This window comes from Canis lupus, chromosome 19 (genome assembly GCF_003254725.2).
Source record: "Canis lupus dingo isolate Sandy chromosome 19, ASM325472v2, whole genome shotgun sequence".
Taxonomy (NCBI): Eukaryota; Metazoa; Chordata; class Mammalia; order Carnivora; family Canidae; genus Canis; species Canis lupus.
The window spans coordinates 21,170,557-21,186,623 of record NC_064261.1 but is presented as its reverse complement, the minus strand read 5'-3'; the positions used below and the strand labels follow the sequence as shown (position 1 = coordinate 21,186,623).

General features: G+C 42.1%; 1 protein-coding gene across 10 annotated transcripts in view; it reads right to left on the bottom strand.

The window, feature by feature from the left end:
* The window catches only part of LOC112652438 (cryptic protein), an 81,705-nt gene that overhangs the window by 49,578 nt on the left and 16,060 nt on the right, over positions 1-16,067 (bottom strand). For 8 of the 10 annotated variants that reach the window (XM_049097355.1, XM_049097361.1, XM_049097357.1 and 5 more), the window contains one exon: positions 15,830-15,946. The gene's annotated coding sequence lies outside the window, so the exon portion shown is untranslated. Of the gene's footprint in view, positions 1-13,774; positions 15,580-15,829; positions 15,947-16,067 lie in introns of those variants that run through there. The other 2 variants (XR_007403947.1, XR_007403949.1) reach the window with 2 other exon arrangements.

Below are 16,067 nucleotides of genomic sequence, written 5' to 3'. Positions count from 1 at the left end.
GTCTCTGCAAGGTGTTCATTTTTCCAACCTTTTATTTTCAACTTTTTATTTTCAGTCTGCATGTGCTACTTGTCAACAGCATGGAATTCCATCTTTCATTTTATTTCAGTCTGCCTTATTTGCTGAAATTTGCTTTTTTTTTAGTCTACTTATATTTCATGAATCATTGGTGCATAATCATAATTCAACTCTTGCTGTTTTGTGTCAGCATTCTTCTATTTGTTACTTTATCACTCTTTGTGCTTTTGTTCTCATGAATTATTTTTAATTATTCCATTCTCTTCTCTGTTGTCTTTAGTGATATCTAGATCATATTGTTTGATGACTATACCTTTTAGATTTAGCTTTATTTCTTTTTTTTTGATGAAATATTTTTAATGTTTTACTTCTCCTGTGCTAACATATATAGTTACACATATATGTAGAAATTTATATCTATTTCTAGGTTAGTGTACACAGATTATACATATTTTTTTCAATTTAATTGGCAGTCAAGCTACAGATTCAATACATATACCCTCTACTTAGAGTTGTGTGGCTGATAGCAGTTTTCATACTTCTAACCTCTCAGTCTTAAGACTCACGAGATTGATTTGTCACTCTGCCTTATTATTATTACCCTCATATGTTTTAATTCTACATGTCTGCAACCACACTAATTTTTATTTTTAAAAGTCAATTTTCATTTACCCTTTTAATGTTTATATATATTTATATTCATTTATATATCTATATTCAAAAATGCATAAATAGTTAGCATGTATATTACACACACATATACACACAAACATTTTTACTTTTATTTCCTACATACAGACTGTACTTCAAGTAGAAAATTTTCCTTCAGTGTGAGAAATTACCTTTTGTATTTTTTGTGGAGCAGATTTAGGGATGTGTATTGTGAGATATAATTTCTCATAGACCACTACTTACAAATCCTTGCTTAAAACAAAGAATGAGGGGGGAGGGGCAAGAGGGCGGAAGAGTAGGGTCTCCAAATCACCTGTCTCCACCAAATTACCTAGAAAACCTTCAAATTATCCTGAAAATCTATGAATTCGGCCTGAGAATTAAAGAGAGAACACCTGGAATGCTACAGTGAGAAGAGTTCGCGCTTCTATCAAGGTAAGAAGACGGGGAAAAAGAAATAAAGAAACAAAAGGCCTCCAAGGGGGAGGGGCCCCACGAGGAGCCGGGCTGAGGCCAGGGCGAGTGTCCCCAGGACAGGAGAGCCCCGTCCCGGAGAAGCAGGAGCTGCACCAACCTTCCCGGGCGGAAAGGGGCTCGTAGGGAGTTGGAGCAGGACCCAGAATGGCTAGGATGCCCTCGGGCTCCCGGGGACACTAACAGGCACCTGCGCCCCGGGAGAGTGCGCCGAGCTCCCTAAGGGCTGCAGCACGCACGGCGGGACCCCGAGCAGCTCGGGGGGGCTCGGGGGGGGGGCTCGGCGGAGGGGGCTGCGGGGCGGGAGCAGCTTGGGGGGCTCGGGGGCGGCTCCGTGGAGGGGGCTGCGGGGCGGGAGCAGCTCGGGGGGCTTGGGGGCGGCTCCGCGGAGGGGGCTGCGGGGCGGGAGCAGCTCAGAGGGGCTCGGGCGGCTGCTACCACAAAGGGGGCTGCGCGGTCCCGGGAGCAGCTCGGAGGGGCTCGGACAGAGGAAGAGGCTCCGTGCGGAGGGGGCTGCGCGGTTCCAGGAGCAGCTCGGAGGGACTTGGGCGGCGGCTCCGCGGAGGGGGCTGCGCGGCCGGGAGCGCGAATCCAACAGCGTGGGCGCCCGGACACAGCCCAGGATCCGGCCTCCCCCCGGGACAGGCAGAGGCCGGGAGGGCCCAGGACAGCGAGGACGCTCCTGCCCCGAGCTGAGCAGAGCAGCGGCCCCGCCCCGGAGCCTCCAGGCCCTGCAGACCGAGAGCTCCGGAGTTCCTGTGGGGGCTGAATCCAGGTTTCCAGAGCTGGCCCCGCCACTAGGGCTGTTGCCCCTGGGGCCTCACGGGGTAAAAAACCCCCACTGAGCCCTGCACCAGGCAGGGGGCACAGCAGCCCCCCCAACTGCTAACACCTGAAAATCAGCACAGCAGGCCCCTCCCCCAGAAGACCAGCTAGACGGACTGACAACTTCCAGGGGAAGCCAAGGGACTTAAAGTACGCAGAATCAGAAGATACTCCCCCGTGGTTCTTTTTTTTTTTTTTTTTTTTTTTGCTTTTTGATTTGTTTCCTTCCCCCACCCCCCTTTTTTCTTCTTTCTTTCTTTCTTTTTCTTTCTCTTTTTCTTTTTTTTTCGTTTTTCTTTTCTTCCTTTTTTTTCTCTTTCTCTTTTCTTTCCTTCTTTCTCTCCTATCTTTTTCTCCTTTTCCCAATACAACTTGCTTTTGGCCACTCTGCACTGAGCAAAATGACTAGAAGGAAAACCTCACCTCAAAAGAAAGAATCAGAAACAGTCCTCTCTCCCACAGAGTTACAAAATCTGGATTACAATTCAATGTCAGAAAGCCAATTCAGAAGCACTATTATACAGCTACTGGTGGCTCTAGAAAAAAGCATAAAGGACTCAAGAGACCTCATGACTGCAGAATTTAGAGCTAATCAGGCAGAAATTAAAAATCAATTGAATGAGATGCAATCCAAACTAGAAGTCCTAACGACGAGGGTTAACGAGGTGGAAGAACAAGTGAGTGACATAGAAGACAAGTTGATAGCAAAGAGGGAAACTGAGGAAAAAATAGACAAACAATTAAAAGACCATGAAGATAGATTAAGGGAAATAAACGACAGCCTGAGGAAGAAAAACCTACGTTTAATTGGGGTTCCCGAGGGTGCCGAAAGGGACAGAGGGCCAGAATATGTATTTGAACAAATTCTAGCTGAAAACTTTCCTAATCTGGGAAGGGAAACAGGCATTCAGATCCAGGAAATAGAGAGATCCACCCCAAAATAAATAAAAACCGTTCAACACCTCGACATTTAATAGTGAAGCTTGCAAATTCCAAAGATAAAGAGAAGATCCTTAAAGCAGCAAGAGACAAGAAATCCCTGACTTTTATGGGGAGGAGTATTAGGGTAACAGCAGACCTCTCCACAGAGACCTGGCAGGCCAGAAAGGGCTGGCAGGATATATTCAGGGTCCTAAATGAGAAGAACATGCAACCAAGAATACTTTATCCAGCAAGGCTCTCATTCAGAATAGAAGGAGAGATAAAGAGCTTCCAAGACAGGCAGCAACTAAAAGAATATGTGACCTCCAAACCAGCTCTGCAAGAAATTTTAAGGGGGACTCTAAAATTCCCCTTTAAGAAGAAGTTCAGTGGAACATTCCACAAAAACAAGGACTGAATAGTTATCATGATGACACTAAACTCATATCTGTCAATAGTAACTCTGAACGTGAATGGGCTTAATGACCCCATCAAAAGGCGCAGGCTTTCAGACTGGATAAAAAAGCAGGACCCATCTATTTGCTGTCTACAAGAGACTCATTTTAGACAGAAGGACACCTACAGCCTGAAAATAAAAGGTTGGAGAACCATTTACCATTCGAATGGTCCTCAAAAGAAAGCAGGGGTAGGTATCCTTATATCAGATAAACTAAAATTTACCCCAAAGACTGTAGTGAGAGATGAAGAGGGACACTATATCATACTTAAAGGATCTATTCAGCAAGAGGACTTAACAATCCTCAATATATATGCCCCGAATGTGGGAGCTGCCAAATATATCAATCAATTATTAACCAAAGTGAAGAAATACTTAGATAATAATACACTTATACTTGGTGACTTCTTCTAGCTCTTTCTATACTCGATAGGTCTTCTAAGCACAACATCTCCAAAGAAACGAGAGCTTTAAATGATACACTGGACCAGATGGATTTCACAGATATCTACAGAACTTTACATCCAAACTCAACTGAATACACATTCTTCTCAAGTGCACATGGAACTTTCTCCAGAATAGACCACATATTGGGTCACAAATTGGGTCTGAACCGATACCAAAAGATTGGGATTGTCCCCTGCATATTCTCAGACCATAATGCCTTGAAATTAGAACTAAATCACAACAAGAAGTTTGGAAGGACCTCAAACACGTGGAGGTTAAGGACCATCCTGCTAAAAGATGAAAGGGTCAACCAGGAAATTAAGGAAGAATTAAAAAGATTCATGGAAACTAATGAGAATGAAGATACAACCATCCAAAATCTTTGGGATGCAGCAAAAGCAGTCCTAAGGGGGAAATACATCGCAATAAAAGCATCCATTCAAAAACTGGAAAGAACTCAAATACAAAAGCTAACCTTACACATAAAGGAGCTAGAGAAAAAACAGCAAATAGATCCTACACCCAAGAGAAGAAGGGAGTTAATAAAGATTCGAGCAGAACTCAATGAAATCGAGACCAGAAGAACTGTGGAACAGATCAACAGAAACAGGAGTTGGTTCTTTGAAAGAATTAATAAGATAGATAAACCATTAGCCAGCCTTATTAAAAAGAAGAGAGAGAAGACTCAAATTAATAAAATCATGAATGAGAAAGGAGAGATCACTACCAACACCAAGGAAATACAAACGATTTTAAAAACATATTATGAATAGCTATATGCCAATAAATTAGACAATATAGAAGAAATGGACGCATTCCTGGAAAGCCACAAACTACCAAAACTGGAACAGGAAGAAATAGAAAACCTGAACAGGCCAATAACCAGGGAGGAAATTGAAGCAGTCATCAAAAACCTCCCAAGACACAAGAGTCCAGGGCCAGATGGCTTCCCAGGGGAATTTTATCAAACGTTTAAAGAAGAAACCATACCTATTCTACTAAAGCTGTTTGGAAAGATAGAAAGAGATGGAGTACTTCCAAATTCATTCTATGAGGCCAGCATCACCTTAATTCCAAAACCAGACAAAGACCCCACCAAAAAGGAGAATTACAGACCAATATCCCTGATGAACATGGATGCAAAAATTCTCAACAAGATACTGGCCAATAGGATCCAACAGTACATTAAGAAAATTATTCACCATGACCAAGTAGGATTTATCCCCGGGACACAAGGCTGGTTCAACACCCGTAAAACAATCAACGTGATTCATCATATCAGCAAGAGAAAAACCAAGAACCATATGATCCTCTCATTAGATGCAGAGAAAGCATCGGACAAAATACAGCATCCATTCCTGATCAAAACTCTTCAGAGTGTAGGGATAGAGGGAACATTCCTCGACATCTTAAAAGCCATCTATGAAAAGCCCACAGCAAATATCATTCTCAATGGGGAAGCACTGGGAGCCTTTCCCCTAAGATCAGGAACAAGACAGGGATGTCAACTCTCACCACTGCTATTCAACATAGTACTGGAAGTCCTAGCCTCAGCAATCAGACAACAAAAAGACATTAAAGGCATTCAAATTGGCAAAGAAGAAGTCAAACTCTCCCTCTTCGCTGATGACATGATACTCTACATAGAAAACCCAAAAGTCTCCACCCCAAGATTGCTAGAACTCATACAGCAATTCGGTAGCGTGGCAGGATACAAAATCAATGCCCAGAAATCAGTGGCATTTCTATACACTAACAATGAGACTGAAGAAATAGAAATTAAGGAGTCAATCCCATTTACAATTGCACCCAAAAGCATAAGAGACCTAGGAATAAACCTAACCAAAGATGTAAAGGATCTATACCCTCAAAACTATAGAACACTTCTGAAAGAAATTGAGGAAGACACAAGGAGATGGAAAAATATTCCATGCTCATGGATTGGCAGAATTAATATTGTGAAAATGTCAATGTTACCCAGGGCAATATACACGTTTAATGCAATCCCTATCAAAATACCATGGACTTTCTTAGAGAGTTAGAACAAATTATTTTAAGATTTGTGTGGAATCAGAAAAGACCCCGAATAGCCAGGGGAATTTTAAAAAAGAAAACCATATCTAGGGGGCATCACAATGCCAGATTTCAGGTTGTACTACAAAGCTGTGGTCATCAAGACAGTGTGGTACTGGCACAAAAACAGACACATAGATCAGTGGAACAGAATAGAGAATCCAGAAGTGGACCCTGAACTTTATGGGCAACTAATATTCGATAAAGGAGGAAAGACTATCCATTGGAAGAAAGACAGTCTCTTCAATAAATGGTGCTGGGAAAATTGGACAGCCACATGCAGAAGAATGAAACTAGACCACTCTCTTGCACCATACACAAAGACAAACTCAGAATGGATGAAAGATCTAAATGTGAGACAAGATTCCATCAAAATCCTAGAGGAGAACACAGGCAACACCCTTTTTGAACTCGGCCATAGTAACTTCTTGCAAGATACATCCACGAAGGCAAAAGAAACAAAAGCAAAAATGAACTATTGGGACTTCATCAAGATAAGAAGCTTTTGCACAGCAAAGGATACAGTCAACAAAACTCAAAGACAACCTACAGAATGGGAGAAGATATTTGCAAATGACATATAAGATAAAGGGCTAGTTTCCAAGATCTATAAAGAACTTATTAAACTCAACACCAAAGAAATAAACAATCCAATCATGAAATGGGCAAAAGACATGAACAGAAATCTCACAGAGGAAGACATAGACATGGCCAACATGCACATGAGAAAATGCTCTGCATCACTTGCCATCAGGGAAATACAAATCAAAACCACAATGAGATCCCACCTCACACCAGTGAGAATGGGGAAAATTAACAAGGCAGGAAACCACAAATGTTGGAGAGGATGCGGAGAAAAGGGAACCCTCATACACTGTTGGTGGGAATGTGAACTGGCGCAGCCACTCTGGAAAACTGTGTGGAGGTTCCTCAAACAGTTAAAAATATACCTGCCCTACGACCCAGCAATTGCCCTGTTGGGGATTTACCCCAAAGATACAAATGCAATGAAACGCCGGGACACCTGCACCCCGATGTTTATAGCAGCAATGGCCACAATAGCCAAACTGTGGAAGGAGCCTCGGTGTCCAACGAAAGATGAATGGATAAAGAAGATGTGGTTTATGTATACAATGGAATATTACTCAGCCATTAGAAATGACAAATACCCACCATTTGCTTCAACGTGGATGGAACTGGAGGGTATTATGCTGAGTGAAGTAAGTCAGTCGGAGAAGGACAAACATTATATGTTCTCATTCATTTGGGGAATATAAATAATAGTGAAAGGGAATATAAGGGAAGGGAGAAGAAATGTGTGGGAAATATCAGAAAGGGAGACAGAACGTAAAGACTGCTAACTCTGGGAAATGAACTAGGGGTGGTAGAAGGGGAGGAGGGCGGGGGTGGGAGTGAATGGGTGACGGGCACTGGGGGTTATTCTGTATGTTAGTAAATTGAACACCAATAAAAAATAAATTTAAAAAAATAAAAAATAAAAAATAAAATAAAATAATATGTTAAAAAATAAAAAAATACAAAAATAAAATTCCCCTAGCTATTCGGGGTCTTTTTTGGTTCCACACAAATCTTAAAATAATTTGTTCTAACTCTCTGAAGAAAGTCCATGGTATTTTGATAGGGATTGCATTAACCGTGTAAATTGCCCTGGATAACATTGACATTTTCACAATATTAATTCTGCCAATCCATGAGCATAGAATATTTTTCCATCTCTGTGTCTTCCTCAATTTCTTTCTGAAGTGTTTTATAGTTTTTAGGGTATAGATCCTTTACCTCTTTGGTTAGGTTTATTGCTAGGTATTTTATGCTTTTGGTTGCAATTGTAAATGGGATTGACTCCTTAATTTCTCTTTCTTCACTCTCATTGTTAATGTACAGAAATGCCACAGATTTCTGGGCATTGATTTTGTAACCTGCCACACTACCAAATTGCTGTTATGAGTTCTATCAATCTTGGGGTGGAGGCTTTTGGGTTTTCTATGTAGAGTATTATGTCATCGGCGAAGAGGGTGAGTTTGACTTCTTCTTTGCCAATTTGAATGCTTTTAATATCTTTTTGTTGCCTGATTGCTGAGGGTAGGACTTCCAATACTATGTTGAACAGCAGTGGTGAGAGTGGACATCCCTGTCTTGTTCCTGATCTTAGGGGAAAGGCTCCCAGTGCTTCCTCATTGAGAATGATATTTGCTGTGGGCTTTATGTAGATGGCTTTTAAGATGTCGAGGAAAGTTCCCTCTATCTTTGATCAAGAATGGATGCTGTATTTTGTCAAATACTTTCTCTGCATCTAATGAGAGGATCCTATGGTTCTTCGTTTTTCTCTTGCTTTTATGATGAATCACATTGAGTGTTTTACGAGTGTTTAACCAGCCTTGTGTCCCAGGGATAAATCCTACCTGGTCTTGGTGAATAATTTTCTTAATGTACTGTTGGATCCTATTGGCTAGTATGTTGTTGAGAATTTTCGCGTCCATGTTCATCAGGGATATTGGTCTGTAATTCTCCTTTTTGGTGGGGTCTTTGTCTGGTTTTGGAATTAAGGTGATGCTAGTCTCATAGAACGAATTTGGAAGTACTCCATCTCTTTCTATCTTTCCAAACAGCTTTAGTAGAATAGGTATGATTTCTTCTTTAAACACTGTATAGAATTCCCCTGGGAAGCCATCTGGCCCTGGACTCTTGTGTCTTGGGAGGTTTTTGATGACTGCTTCAATTTCCTCCCTGGTTACTGGCCTCTTCATGTTTTCTATTTCTTCCTGTTCGAATTTTGGTAGTTTGTGGCTTTCCAGGAATGCCTCCATTTCTTCTAGATTGCCTAATTTACAGGCGTATAGCTGTTCATAATAGGTTTTTAAAATCCTTTGTATCCTTGGTGTTGGTAGTGATCTCTCCTTTCTCATTCATGATTTTATTAATATGAGTCTTCTCTCTCTTCTTTTTAATAAGGTTGGCTAATGGTTTATCTGTCTTGTTAATTCTTTCAAAGAACGAACTCCTGGTTCTGTTGATCTGTTCCACAGTTCTCCTGGTCTTGATTTCATTGAGTTCTGCTTGAATTTTAATTAACTCTCTTCTTCTACTGGATGTAAGATCCATCTACTGTTTTTTCTCTAGCTCCTTTATGTGTAAGGTTAGCTTTTGTATTTGAGTTTTTTCCAGTTTTAGAATGGATGCTTTTATTGCGATTATTTCCGCCTTAGGACTGCTTTGGTTGTATCCCAAAGATTTGGAACGGTTGTATCTTCATTCTCATTAGTTTCCATGAATCTTTTTAATTCTTCCTTAATTTCCTGGTTGACCATTTCATCTTTTAGCAGGATGGTCCTTAACCTCCACGTGTTTGAGGTCCTTCCAAACTTCTTGTTGTGATTTAGTTCTTTTTTTTAAATTTTTTTTTAAAATTTTTATTTATTTATGATAGTTACAGAGAGAGAGAGAGAGAGGCAGAGACACAGGCAGAGGGAGAAGCAGGCTCCATGCGCCGGGAGCCGATGTGGGATTCGATCCCGGGTCTCCAGGATCGCGCCCTGGGCCAAAGGCAGGCGCCAAACCGCTGCGCCACCCAGGGATCCCGTTGTGATTTAGTTCTAATTTCAAGGCATTATGGTCTGAGAATATGCAGGGGACGATCCCAATGTTTTGGTATCTGTTCAGACCCAATTTGTTCCCCATTATGTGTTCTATTCTGGAAAATATTCCGTGTGCACTGGAGAATAATGTGTATTCAGTTGAGTTTGGATGTAAAGTTCTGTAGATATATGTGAAATCCATCTGGTCCAGTGTATCATTTAAAGCTCTCGTTTCTTTGGAGATGTTATGCTTAGAAGACCTATAGAAGGTAGAAAGAGCTAGATTGAAGTCACCAATATAAGTGTATTATTATCTCAGTATTTCTTCACTTTGGTTATTAATTGGTTTAAATATTTGGCAGCTCCCACATTCGGCGCATATATGTTGAGAATTATAAGTCCTCTTGTTGGATAGATCCTTTAAGTATGAGATACTGTTCCTCTTCATCTGTCACTACAGTCTTTGGGGTAAATTTTAGTTTATCTGATATAAGGATGGCTACCCCTGCTTTCTTTTGAGGACCATTTGAATAGTAAATTGTTCTTCAACCTTTTATTTTCAGGCTGTAGGTGTCCTTCTGTCTAAAATGAGTCTCTTGTAGACAGCAAATAGATGGGTCCTGCTTTTTTATCCAGTCTGAAAGCCTGCGCCTTTTGATGGGGTCATTAAGCCCATTCACGTTCAGAGTTACTATTGACAGATATGAGTTTAGTGTCATCATGATATCTATTCAGTCCGTGTTTTTGTGGATTGTTCCACTGAACTTCTTCTTTAAGGGGAATTTTAAGAGTCCCCCTTAAAATTTCTTGCAGAGCTGGTTTGGAGGTCACATATTCTTTTAGTTGCTGCCTGTCTTGGAAGCTCTTTATCTCTCCTTCCATTTTGAATGAGAGCCTTGCTGGATAAAGGATTCTTGGTTGCATGTTCTTCTCATTTAGGACCCTGAATATATCCTGCCAGCCCTTTCTGGCCTGCCAGATCTCTGTGGATAGGTCTGCTGTTACCCTAATACTCCTCCCCATAAAAGTGAGGGATTTTTTGTGTCTTGCTGCTTTAAGGATCTTCTCTTTATCTTTGGCATTTGCAAACTTCACTATTAGATGTTGAGGTGTTGAACGTTTTTTATTGATTTTATGGGGGATCTCTCTATTTCCTGCATCTGAATGCCTGTTTTCCTTCCCAGATTAGGAAAGTTTTCAGCTATGATTTATTTAAATACTTATTTCGGCCCTCTGTCCCTTTTGGCGCTGTCGGCAACCCCAATTAAATGTAGGTTTTTCTTCCTCAGGCTGTTGTTTATTTCCCTTAATCTAACCTTATGGTCTTTTAATTGTCTGTCTCTTTTTCCCTCAGTTTCCCTCTTTGCCATCAACTTGTCTTCTATGTCACTCACTGATTTTTCCACCTCGTTAACCCTCATCGTTAGGACTTCTAGTTTGGATTGCATCTCATTCAATTGATTTTTAATTTCTGCCTGATTGGATCTAAATTCCTCAGTCATGAAGTGTCTTGAGTCCTTTATGCTTTTTTCTAGAGCCACCAGTAGCTGTATGATAGTGCTTCTGAATTGGCTTTCTGACATTGAATTGTAATCCAGATTTTGTAACTGAGTGTGAGAGAGGACTGTTTCTGATTCTTTCGTTTGAGGTGAGGTTTTCCTTCTAGTCATTTTGCTCAATGCAGAATGGCCAAAAAACAAGTTGTATTGGGAAAAGGAGAAAAAGAGAAAAAAGGATAGAAAAGAAAAATGGAAAAAGAAAAAAGAAAATAAGAGAAGAAAAAGAGAAAGAAAAAGAATGAAAGGAATAAAAGCATGGGAGAAGCAAACAGAAATCAAAAAGCGAGAAAAAAAAACATGGGGGAGTATCTTCTAATTCTGTACACTTTAAGTCCCTTGACTTCCCCTGGAACTTGTCCGTCTAGATGGTCTTCTGAGGTAGGGGCCTGTTGTGATGATTTTCAGGTGTCAGCACTTGGGGGAGCTGCTCTTCCCTCTGTCTGGTGCAGGGCTCAGTAGGTGTTGTTTACTCTGTGAGGCCCTAGGAGAAACAACCATGGTGGCAGCGGCAGCTCTGGAAACCTGGATTCAGCCCCCACAGGAACTCTGAAGCACTCCACCTGCAGCACCTGGAGGCTCCGGGGAGCGGGGCCTCTGCTCTGCTCAGCTTGGGGCAGAAGCGTCCTTGCTGTCCTGGGCCCTTCCAGCCTCTGCCTGTTGTGGGGATGACGGATCCCAGTTTTTGTCCCCGGCGCCCTGGGCTCCCCGGCCTGTGCTGTTGGATTCGTGCTCCGGCCATGCAGCCCCCTCCACGGAACTGCCACCCGAGCCCCTCTGAGCTGCTCCTGGAGCGATGCAGGCCCCTCCTCATGGAGCCTCTTCCTCTGCCGGAACGCCTCCGAGCTGCTCCAGGCCACACAGCCCCGTCTGCGCAGAGCCGCCGCCCTTGCCCCTCCGAGCTGCTCCTGGAGCTGCGCAGCTCCCACCGCATGGAGCCTCTTCCTTTGGAGGAGCCGCCTCCGAGCTGCTCCCGGCCTCACAGCCCCTTTCCGCAGAGCCACCGCCAGAGCCCCTCTGAGCTGCTCCCGGGTCCCACCGTGCATGCTGCAGTCTTTTAGGGAGCTCGGCCTTGGGGTATGGTGCACCCTCCTGGGCGCACAGGTGTCTGTTAGTGTCCCAGGGAGCCCGAGGGCATCCCCGCCCTCCCCGTTCCTGCTCTAACTCCCTGCGGGCGCCTTTCTGCCCCAGAAGGCTGGTGCAGCTCCTGCTTCTCCAGGATGGGGCTTTCCTGTCCTGGGGACACTCACCCCGGCCTTAGCCCAGCTCCTAGCAGGGCCCCTCCCCCTTGAATGCCTTTTGTTTCTTTATTTCTTTTTCCCTGTGTTCCTACCTTGATAGAAGCGTGAACTCTTCTCACTGTAGCGTTCCAGCTGGTCTATCTTTAAATCTCAGGTCGAATTTGTAGATTTTTCAGGATGATTTGAAAGTTTTCTAGTTTATTTGGTGGAGACAGGTGATTTGGGGACCCTACTCTTCCGCCATCTTGCTTATTTATTTATTTATTTATTTATTTATTTATTTATTTATTTAACAGACACACAGAGAAACAGAGACACAGGGAGAGGGAGAAGCAGGCTCCCTGCAAGGAGCCCGAAATGGGACTTGATCCCCAGACCCTGAATCATGCCCCAATTCAAAGGAAGAGGCTCAACCGCTGAGTCACCCAGGCTTCTTCCCATGATCCATTCTTAAAGAAAGTGTTTATCAAGAACATCGCAGAAGAAGATTTGATAAATATTGTCAAAGTGAGCTTGAGTATTTTTGACCAAGGAATGAATGTCGCTTTCTTGGTTGCTTTGCACACAGATTCTGATGAAAATCAGTCAATGTCTATTTGGGAAGAGTGCTGAGTGGTTGTCTCTTACCAAGAATAACCTTATTTAAGAGGATGTTTGCCATTGGAGACAGCGAAGCTTGTTACAGATTGTGATGGGGTACTTTCTCTCAACAACATTTACTCCTGCTTTGTTGAGGAATGTTGTAGTAACCATCCTGAGTGGACTGGAGAGACACATCCTTAGGGACAAACAATTTCCTCCAGATGTCCTTTCACTGACTTTGTGAGACATTATCTCAAACACTATGTTCCATCTGGCTTTCTAAAATCATTAATAGTAGTAAAGATCACTTTTATTCTAGGTAATAAATCTATTGATTAAAATATCATCAATTGATTAAAACATCTATTGATGTTTTACAGTAGGTTTACATCCAAATAATAAATTCACAATAAGTACTATTAATGATGATCATATTTGATTTGTAGGTTACTAGTGGAAACACTTAATTGAACTCCTTGGGGACAGGGCATGATCCCATGTTCAGGATTTGCTCCATGTTGTGCTCCCTCTTCATGGGTAGTCTACTTCTCCTTCTAACTCTCCCCCCAGCTATGTTCTCTCTCTCTTTCCATCCCTTTCCATTCTCTCCCTCAAATAAATAAATAGATAATAAATAAACAAACAAATAAATACATAAATAAATAAAATCCATTCTGAAACTTACTGAACTTTATTTGTAAATGAATAAAATTAAGAAAGGAAGTAAATATTAAAGATCTTGAACAATAGAAAGAGTTTCCACCTGGTTTCACACAAAATCAAGTCAATGGAAAACTCTTTACAAAACTCTTTTTTTTTAATTTATTTTTTATTGGTGTTCAATTTACTAACATACAGAATAACCCCCAGTGCCCGTCACCCATTCACTCCCACCCCCCGCCCTCCTCCCCTTCTACCACCCCTAGTTCGTTTCCCAGAGTTAGCAGTCTTTACGTTCTGTCTCCATTGAAAAACTAATTAATGACTGACCTTCCTACAGAGTATTAAAATTTAATCAGTTCACAAAGAAAACTAAAAATATTCAGATTATGGATATTACTGACAGAAGTTCAGTATCTGTCCCACATATGACAACAATCTCAAAAAGTTAGATAGTGTCACCACTGAGGACATGTGACACATCCCTTTCTAAACTATGGCTAAGAAAGAACCAATTTCACTCTTTTCTGTTAGAAGGAAGACTGATGTCTATTTTACTTGTTGAATAGAACATATTAGAGAGATGCCTGGGTGGCTCAGAGGTTGGGCATCTGCTTTTGGGTTAAGGGCATGATCCCAAATCCAGGATCAAATTCAACATCAGGAGCCCTGCGAGGAGCCTCCTTCTCCCTCTGCCGGTGTCTCTGCCTCTCTCTCTCTCTGTGTGTCTCTCATAAATAAATAAATAAACAAACAAACAAACAAATAAATAAATAAATAAATGAATAAATATTTCTTTTTGAAAAAGGATTATATTAGAAAAAGCACTCCCGTGGGGTGCTTAGGTAGGTTAAACATCTGACTCTTGATTTCTGCTCAGGTCATGATCTCAGGGTCATTGTTGAAGCCCTATGTTAGGCTTTGTGTTAGGAGGGAGTCTGCTTGTTCCCCTCCCTCCCCCTCTTCTGCTCCCTAACACCTCCCAGACACTGCTCGTTCTCTGTTAAATGAAACATTTATGTCCTATGGAGAAGTGATCAAAGACCATGCCAGCAAAATAAGTAAATAAGAAATTCAGGAAGAGGTGGTACACAGATGGAAGTCAATACCAAAAATGTTATTTTCTGAGTTTTGTGATGCCATCAATATTTCAAAGTTTTCTTAATTCTGCAGATTGCCACTTTAGAAGCAAAACTTGTTTTTGAAGTTTATATTTTTTCCTTAAAGCAGTCTAAAAAATTGGGGAATATTCAGACCCTAAAAAATGAGGATTGGTACTTGGCAGCCAGGCATTATCTCATCGTGGGGGGGCCACCCCATGTCTCAGCCAAACATGTGATCTTGTTCACCCCGCAGGCCCAGGGGACCCACAGTGCTCCATATATATGTGCCCAATGAATGACTAAACTTTTTGTTATTATTAGCTGTTATTATTGTTATTAGCAGCAAAAAGGAGAGGAAGAGGTTTCTGACAATCTGCTGAGGGAGTTAGGATGAGGGTTGCTTTGAACTTGTAACAGACAACAGCTGAGTTTGCATGGCTGTAGGATATACTCTGGAGCAGAAGCACTAAGGAACCTTACTAGGAGTCATCCTGCTTATCTTGGATAAGCCTGTTACAGTAGACTCTAATTGAGACGCCAGGAGGGAGAAAAGCCCAGGCACCCCCAGGGAGGTGGGAATCTACAGAAGCCCCATAGCCCAGTCTGAAGCTGTGGTCTGAGAGCCCAGGGGTTACTCCTACTTCCCTGAGTGGCCTCCTAACTCACCTGGATGCTGCAGCTGTCCCCTGTGGTCCCCAGCACCTGGTGTGATGCATAGCACATGGCAGCAATTTATGACTTTTCTGATTGAATAACCCTCCCCCTCCCATTAGGAAGTGATTCTGTTGGTTTGAGAGGTCTTCAGCCTCCAAGAATCCTCTGCAGCACAGACACTTAATTTCAGGTTTAGGAAGGCTTGGAAACTGGATGCAAAAGGTAGGTGTAAATGTATTTTTCAGGGGAAGGCATCTAGACAACTTAACATATTCTGCACAAGGTTTAAGGTGCCAAATAAACCTAGGAACATGGAGAAAATGAATAAGCATGTGCCACTGGAAAAAATCATCCTAAACCACCATTTTATATAGAGTAATACTCCAGGACCAGAAGGGACCATTGGGATGGCACAGTGGGGTTCAGCCAACCGCCCAAAAGAAAGGACTCAAAAAGATGCCTGGATAGGAGAAATATGAGGTCCCAGGACATCCTCTGTGTTCTACAATCTCGGGTATGAACCACAGAAAATCTGATAGGGTTGTCTGAGTACCTCACTGGTTGAGCATCTAGCTCCAGCTCAGGTCATGATCCTGGGAGTCTTGGGATCCAGTCCCACATCCGGCTTCCCTCAGGATGACTGCTTCTCCCTCTGTCTCTTTCTGTGTGTCTTGCATGAATAAATAAATAAAATCTTATTAAAAATAAAAAAGTCTCTGACATAAGTGCAAATCATTTTTTCCATAGTAACTGAGGCCTTACTCTGTTCCAAGCTGTGTGCTAGATCCTGG